This window comes from Capricornis sumatraensis, chromosome 16 (assembly GCF_032405125.1).
Source record: "Capricornis sumatraensis isolate serow.1 chromosome 16, serow.2, whole genome shotgun sequence".
Classification (NCBI taxonomy): Eukaryota; Metazoa; Chordata; class Mammalia; order Artiodactyla; family Bovidae; genus Capricornis; species Capricornis sumatraensis.
This window is the reverse complement of record NC_091084.1, coordinates 50,044,662-50,052,825: the sequence shown is the minus strand read 5'-3', so window position 1 is coordinate 50,052,825 and position 8,164 is coordinate 50,044,662. Positions and strand designations below refer to the sequence as shown.

The 8,164-nt window shown below is 40.3% G+C and overlaps 1 pseudogene; it reads left to right on the top strand.

Annotated features, from left to right (window-relative positions):
* Nucleotides 1-6,715: 6,715 nt before the first annotated feature.
* LOC138092891 (olfactory receptor 51B6-like) lies at nucleotides 6,716-7,639 on the top strand (annotated as a pseudogene).
* Nucleotides 7,640-8,164: the final 525 nt, after the last annotated feature.

The following is an 8,164-nucleotide window of genomic DNA, read 5'->3' as shown; positions in this document are numbered from 1 at the left end:
GAGATGGAGGAGGAGAAGGAGATAGAAGAGAAGGAGAAGGAAGAGAGGGGTAGAGGAGGAAAAAGAAGAAGGGGAAGAAAGGAAGGGAAAGAAAAACAAAAAAAAAAAAACAAAACAGGTGCAAGAAATAATTGGAGACACTAATGCATGAATGGGGCTAGAGTAGAGAGAAGCGCTATAGTAGCTTGTTGGTCTAGAAACCTAAGAAGTTTTCCTTTCCCTCACAGAAACCCCAGACTCAGTAAGACAAGGGTTGTGATAATTTGGTTTCAGAAAGAGCCCTTCCGGGGCTAGAATTAGCAAACGTTGAAAGGGGCTTGGGGCTTCCCATGTGGTACTAGAGGTAAAAGAACCCACCTTCAATGCAGGAGACTTAAGAGATACGCATTCTGTCCCCAGGTTGGGAAGATTTCCCTGGAGGAAGGTATGGTAACTCAGTTAAGTATTCTTGCCTGGAGAATCCCATGGACAGAGGAGCCTGGCAGTCTACAGCCCATAGAGTCTCATAGGCTCAAACATGACTAAAGCAACTTAGCACAGCATGGCACAGCATGGAAAGGGACTTGGGAGAGCAGCAATCACTAACGGCCCTCACTAGACCATATAATACAAAGGATCCTAGTTTCTCACAATTCCTCATAGTAGATGATCTTGTTAATGGGTGGGATATAACCATAGTCATCACTGCTTCCATTTAAGCCCTGCTGAGTTTCAAAACCTCAAGTCTATCCTGTTTCAGATATATGTAGATTTCTTATTCAAGAGACATGCTGGGCTATAGATTCAGTACCAAGTATCTGAAATATTGAAGATAATATGACTAGGAAAAAAATTTAGTCATTAATCTTTTAGAATTCAAAATCACCAAGTCAAGGACTTTCCAATCTTAGGACATAGAATTCTAAACCCTATACCTAGAAGAATCCCATATGAATCAACTCTAGATAGAAATTTAAATTTTGATTTTATATATGCTTCAAAGCTACTATCAATACATTTGAACAAAGCTGGAAAATTAGTACTTGGCTAAAACCTTGAGTAATATCCATGAGATATGAGACCAATGAGTTATGTTAGTGCAGCAGCAAAAAGGAAGATTAGCAAGTACTGGCTCCAGTGAGGGTTTCCCTTGTGGTTCTGATGGTAAAGAATCTGCCTGCAATGCAGGAGACCAGGGTTTGATTTCTGGGTTGGGAAGATACCCTGAAGAAAGGAATGGCTACCCACTCCATTATTGTTGCCTGGAGAATTACATGGACAGAGGCGCCTAGAAAGCTACAATTCATTGGTTCCAGTGATAGTCTCATTCCTTCTAACTATTCAGAGTTGCTTAGTTAATCGAATACATTAGGTAATAATATTTAAATTGGACATAAAAATCCTGGAATTTCTCAAAAATTTAATCATAAATGTAAATGAAGGCAATTTTGCATAAGGTCAAAAAAATGTTAGTGGAGCCAAGAAAGTAACATTATAAAATGGGAAAATGAGAAGTTTGTGATTTTTATAAGTTGTCGGATTCCAGCTCTTTACCTTCAAAGTTCATTGCATAGACAAGTGTGTAATAACTTGCTGGTTCTGCTTTCCATTCCCTCTTCCTACTGAAGTTTCCTCTTGCTTAAGTAACATACACAGGCATCTCTGGCTATGCCTTAGTCACAGTGTTCCCAGAGGTCCATCAAACCATCGATGCCTGTGCTGTCAGCCACCAACATAAAGGAATCCCTCTAGGAATGGACCCAGCTGGGGTTCAGAGTCACCCTCAATCTTTGTGGGAGCTGATACAGAGCCCCTGTGTTTACAAAGCAGGAGTGTTGCCTGGCTAGTAGTTGTGTCTATTCTCTCCTTCATCGTAATTATTACTATAACAGAAGGTATACATTGGCTTGCTGTCTGGCAGCCATTAGAATTTCCAGCTATTATTGGTACCCAATTTATTCTAGGCTAATTCATCACTTTATAGGAACTTGGATCCTATGTATTTCTACTATAACAAGATAAATTCAGATTATAATGAAAGCCAACTAATTTATAGCCTCTCTAATCAAGAATACTAAGCAGCTTTTTTGTATCTTCAATGGTTTATAAACTGTGTTCATAATTTTCCAATTTTAAAATTGAAAATTAAAAAAATGCATTTGTGATGAAGAGTAACTTCTGCAGTATTTTTTTTCCTCAGCTAATACTATGAACAAATATAATGGAATCAAATATCTATTTTTATCTATTAAAATTTATAGTTTACATAATTCTCCATACTAATAGCACCTAAAGATAATACATAATTTGACTTACAAGATTAGTATATATGTCATAGTTAGCTAGAAAGTTTTAATAAAATATTTTACTTTTCCTTGGTTAAAACCAGTGTCTTATATTTCTTAGCATCCTTCACAGAGTTTACCAAAGTACAAGTGCTACAAAATTCCCTAAGAGGCAAGAGCTGCTGCTGCTGCTGCTGCTAAGTCGTTTCAGTCATGTCTGACTCTGTGCGATCCCATGGATGGCAGCCCATCAGGCTCCCCCATCCCTGGGATTCTCCAGGCAAGAACACTGGAGTGGGCCGCCATTTCTTTCTCCAATGCATGAAAGTGAAAAGTGAAAGTGAAGTTGTTCAGTCATGTATGACTCTTAGCAACCCCATGGACTGCAGCCTACCAGGCTCCTCCGCCCATGGGATTTTCCAGGCAAGAGTACTGGAGTGGGGTGCCATTGCCTTCTCCGAAGAGGCAAGAGCTAGTCTTTATCAAATTTTGGAATTTCTTTTAAAATGTCCTTTTAATTTAAATACCTTTAGAAATAACATTTTTATTTTATTAATTTTAATTTATAGCCAATAAATGAATAATCTTAGTTTTTTCTGACCATTTATTCTTCCTGATGTATCATGGATAATCACATCACTTATCTCTCTAAACTTTGGGTTTTTCATCTGGGAGAAAGAGACAATTATCATGGTATTTCATAGGAGAAATAAATAAAATATTTTAAAAATGGGCAGCTGAGATAATTGAGCTTGAATGAACAAGCACCTAAGTAAAAATGAAACTCTATTCAGGCTACCTACTTCAGAATCAGAATTCATAAATCTTGTACTAAGCTACAGACATGCTGTCTTTCAACCCTATAACTTTTCCGAGAAAAATTTTCAACAATGTTTAGTAATAAGAAGGCAAGAGATGGGCCAGATCCCTGGAGGGAAGCCAGGTCTGTTCTGCAAGGTGTTTCTAGAGAAGGATGTACCTGAAGTGGGTATGAGGGAGAAGAAGAGGGCCCAACTCTACATTCTGAAATTAAGGGAAGACTGGTGTCCACACTCTGGAAGGAGAATGGGAAGTACTCATACTATCTGCTGCAGATGGGATTTGTTTCCTAAACTTTTGGTCTAATGGGGCCTGGTTCTTACTCCCTGGACTTCGACAATGTCTGATCTTCATACCCAAGGTCTAAGGAAAGAGTCGCTGTCCTCATAGTGTATATCTATAGAAATTTGCCTTGGAAATCAAGAGCCCTAAGTCTACTGATTAATATATCAAACATAATTCAAAAAGATACATGCACCCCTATGTTTGAAGTAGCACTATTTACAATAGACAAGACATGTAAGCAATCTAAATGTCCATCAACAGATGAATGGATAAAGAAGGTGTGTGTGTGTGTGTGTGTGTGTGTGTGTGTGTATTGTTGTTGTTTACTCACTAAATTGTCCAATTCTTTTGCAACCCTATGGACTGTAGCCACCAGGCTCCTCTGTCCATGGGATTTCCCAGGCAAGAACACTGGAGTGAGTAGCCATTCCTTCTCCAGGGGATCATCCCGATCCACTTATGTCTCCTGCACTGGCAGGTGGATTCTTTACTACTGAGCCTCCAGGAAGCCCCCAAAAGATGATACAAATGAGCTTATGTGCAAAACAGTAATAGACCCACAGATATAATAAACTTATGGTTATCAAAGGGGAAAGGTGGGGGAGGGATAAATTAGAAGATTGGGATTATCATAAACACACCACTGCTGCTGCCGCTGCTGCTAAGTCGCTTCAGTCATGTCCGACTCTGTGCGACCCCAGAGACGGCAGCCCATCAGGCTCCCCCATCCGTGCGATTCACCAGGCAAGAACACTGGAGCGGATTGCCATTTCCTTCTCCAATACAGGAAAGTGAAAAATGAAAGGGAAGTTTCTCAGTCGTGTCCAACTTTTAGCGACCCCATGGACTGCAGCCTACCAGGCTCCTCGGTACACGGGATTTTCCAGGCAAGAGTACTGGAGTGGGTTGCTATTGCCTTCTCTGAGCATAAATACACTAGTATATATTAAATAGATAAACTTACTGTATAGCACAAGGAACTATACTCAATATTTTGTAATAGACTACAAGGGAAAACAATCTGAAAATATATATATATATATATACATTAAGTTCCATACATATGAATGAGTTCAATTCTGAGAGCATGTATAAGTCCAATTTGTTCCTAGGTCCAACAAAGTTAGCCTAATTAACCAACTAACGAGGCTTCCCTTATGGTTCAAGCAGTAAAGAATTCACCTGCAGTGCAGGAGATGCAGGAGACATGGGTTTAGTCCCTGGGTTCAGAAGATTCCTGGAGAAGGAAATGGCAACCCACTCCAGTATTCTTGCCTGGAAAATCTCATGGACAGAGGAGCCTGGTAGGTTACAGTCCATAGGGTCACAGAGAGTTGGACATGACTGAGCACACACTCAGTCAGCTGACATAAGCAGCTATAAAGTACTGTACTACAATATGCTTACAATAGTTTTTACACAAATAACACATAAAAAGCAAATACAAAAAATAAAGAAAACATTTTAAATCTTAAAGCATACTGTCTTGAAAACTACAGTAGTACAGCACAACAGCTGGCATACGGGGGCTGGCATCGAGTGAACAGGCAAGAAGAGTTACTGGCTGGAGAAGGGAGAAGAGGTGCGAGATGGTAGAGCTGGAGGATCATCAGCAATAGGAGATGGAGAGCAAGCTGCAATCTCACTCACACCTGAAGTCAATGGAACACAAATTCACAGCTTTGAAAGTTTGCAACTTGAAAGTTCATATATGGGGGCTTACTGTATAACTAAATCAATTTGCTGAACACCTGAAACTAAATATAGAAATATAGAATTTGCTGAACACTTACAAACCAAATATAGTTAAAAAGATGTTCTTATTCACCCAAGGGCTATTTCTTCACAGTGTAGCCAGACATTTCTTGTCCTTTCATTGGTCTTCTACTTTAGTGATAAAATATCTGCTCTCTTAAGCTCAAATTGTGTCATCCTAGGTTATGTAGTCTAGCCCAGGGAGTCTTTTCTTATTTTTCTTAAGGCAGGGGGCGGAGGACAGGGAGGGGGAGGGGAAGCTAAGAAATACTTGTGAAGGTCACAGCCCAGGCAAACTGATCCACTAAAGGCTGATTTTTTAATTTTGCAATTATAGGCTGCTTCTCCTCCACCATTCCTTACCATCATATCAACAGGACTCCAGTATAATAACAGCAGATTGCAGCTGAAAAAGTTGCATACTTCATTTCATGATGATGTGTTCTTAGGGAAGCCTACAGACAACAGGGACATCAAAATGAAAAACAAAACAAGGGCACTAGAGAAATCTGAAGTCTCCATCACTGATGGCATCAACAAACATTAAACATATTCCAACTCCTAGCCTCTCTTATCAATTCATGTATTCTTCAGTGTGATCACAAATCATGGTTTTAAATAATTTCAGACTTCTTATCTGCCTCTCTGGTATAAATAAATAGAGAAAATCAAGACGAACACTCAGGGCAATGTATCCAGAGTAGACAGTTTCCCTTGTTGTCACAGAGAAATGGACAGAGTTCCCTGGAAGCACAAGATGCAAGCTTAGTCTGCCTGTTCTCTCTATGAAATAACCTTTGGATATTTTAATTTGGATTGAGCTCTTATTTCTGTTGCAGATCCCTTGCATTTCCATTCAGCTTCCTGAAGTAATCATATATGTGTGTGTTGTTTTGTTTTTTTCATCCCTGGAAAACTATAATCCAGAGCTTGGCTATAGTCCACTCCTCAAGAGAGCCAGAACTGATTGAGTTTCTTGTCTACAATAATATCTTTTATCTTGAGCATGTTTTTGTCCTTGTCACCATCTCACTACCTTTAATCAATACTACAATGGTTTGAATATAACTCCTTCCTGGTCTGGTGCTTAGCTACACTCCATGGATCATTCTGGGTGAAAGAGAATGGAAGAGATGGATGCCATTGTGGAGAAAAACATGGGAAGAGCAGAGGGTAAAAATGGGGAATGAGTGGAAAATAGTGTTAAGGATGGGGGAGGACCTAACAAAGGAAAAATGTCTCAGGAACCAACATGTTATCACACACTCAATATACATCTTTCTTGCTGACCATAAGCTGACCTGACTCCACCCCTGAGGGACACAGCCGAACCTTGACCAATGACTTCTAAGACAAGAGGGAGCAAGGAAGCAGAAGTTCAGCAGTAAAGAATAAAAGGCCACAGCATCCAGCAGCAGCACAGACTTGCTTCTGATGCTTCTGTAATCACCTGTAAGCTCCAAAACTTGACATCATGGTGCATTTTACTGCCGAGAAGAAAGCTGCTATCACTAGCTTGTGGGGCAAAGTGAATGTGGAAGAGGCTGGAGGCGAGGCTCCGGGCAGGTAGGAAGTGGACTTCATGGGGGAGGATGGCGCTCACCACCACTGCTTCTGTTTCTGCTAACTGGCTTCCCAGGTATGGAGAGGGCACATCGCTGGAGCTCCATTCCCTTGTTGATGGTTTATGTCTCCATACTTCTTGGTAGTGGAACCCTTCTCTTTCCCATTAGGGATTACCATAACCTCCATGAGCCCATGTACTATTTCTTAGCTATGTTGGCAGCCACCAACCTTGGAGTGACACTGACCATGATGCCCACAGTTTCGGGCATCCTGTGGTTGAATCACAGAGAGATTAGCCACAGGGCCTGCTTCTCTCAGGCCTACTTTATTCATACTCTTTCTATCGTAGAGTCTGGTGTTTTGCTTGCCATGGCCTATGACGGCTTCATTGCCATCTGCAATCCCTTGAGATATACCTCCATCCTGACCAACAGCGGGGTAATAAAGATTGGGGTGGGGGTATTGACAAGGGCCAGGCTGTCAATTAAACCAATAGTTCTTCACCTTCCCTGGTTCCCCTATTGTTGATCTCATGTACTCTCTCATGCTTTCTGTCTACACCAAGATGTCATCAATTTCCCGTGTGCCAATATCATCGTCAATCGTCTCTATCCTGTTGTGGTTGTATTGGCAAGGGTCTTACTGAACTTCCTTGTCATCTTTTGCTCCTACATTTTGATCCTCGAGACTGTCACGGGCATTGCTTCTGGAGAAGAAAGGGCCAAGGACCTCAGCACACCTGCTGCCTCCCGGTATTCTCTGCCACTGTCGTTGGTCTCACATTTATTCATAGGTTTGGAAGACACGCTCCTCATGTGGTCCACATCACGATGAGCATTACATGCTTCCTTTTCCCACTTTTTATGAATCCCGTCCCTTACAGCATGAAAACCAAGCAGATCCACACTGGTATAATTCGTTTTTTCTCTCTGCTTCATTCTAGAGCATGACTTTGACACACTGTTCTCTGAAGAATAATTCAGGCAACTTGGGCAAGATGACAGCTTTGTTAATGGTAGCAACTAAGGAAAACCAAGTTAATATAACCAACCTCTCTGCTATTTAGAGGATCATATCACACTATCCATTTGTAGCTGAATTGCATATTATATAATATGCATATACTAAACATATATCTCAGTTGTCCAACTGATCTTTGCTCTTTTCCCAGATAACTCATTCTGTTGAATGAACCTACGGCACCCAATATATGATTCTTGGATTTACAGTATGGGCCACTAGTATTTAAATCAAAGCTCATTTTTTTCAATATGTTTTGTATGTATAGGCTTTGATATATTTAGGAAAAACTCACTCAACTCCAGACATGTAGTTGCTGAAAATTTTCTCATATGGAACTAGTTTCTAGAAAATTGCACTAAGTGAAGCAATGATACTTATTCTCCTCAGTTTAAAATGACAACTCTAGGAAAAGTATATCTAATTATATCTAAGTCTGTTCAGTTAAAATTTTA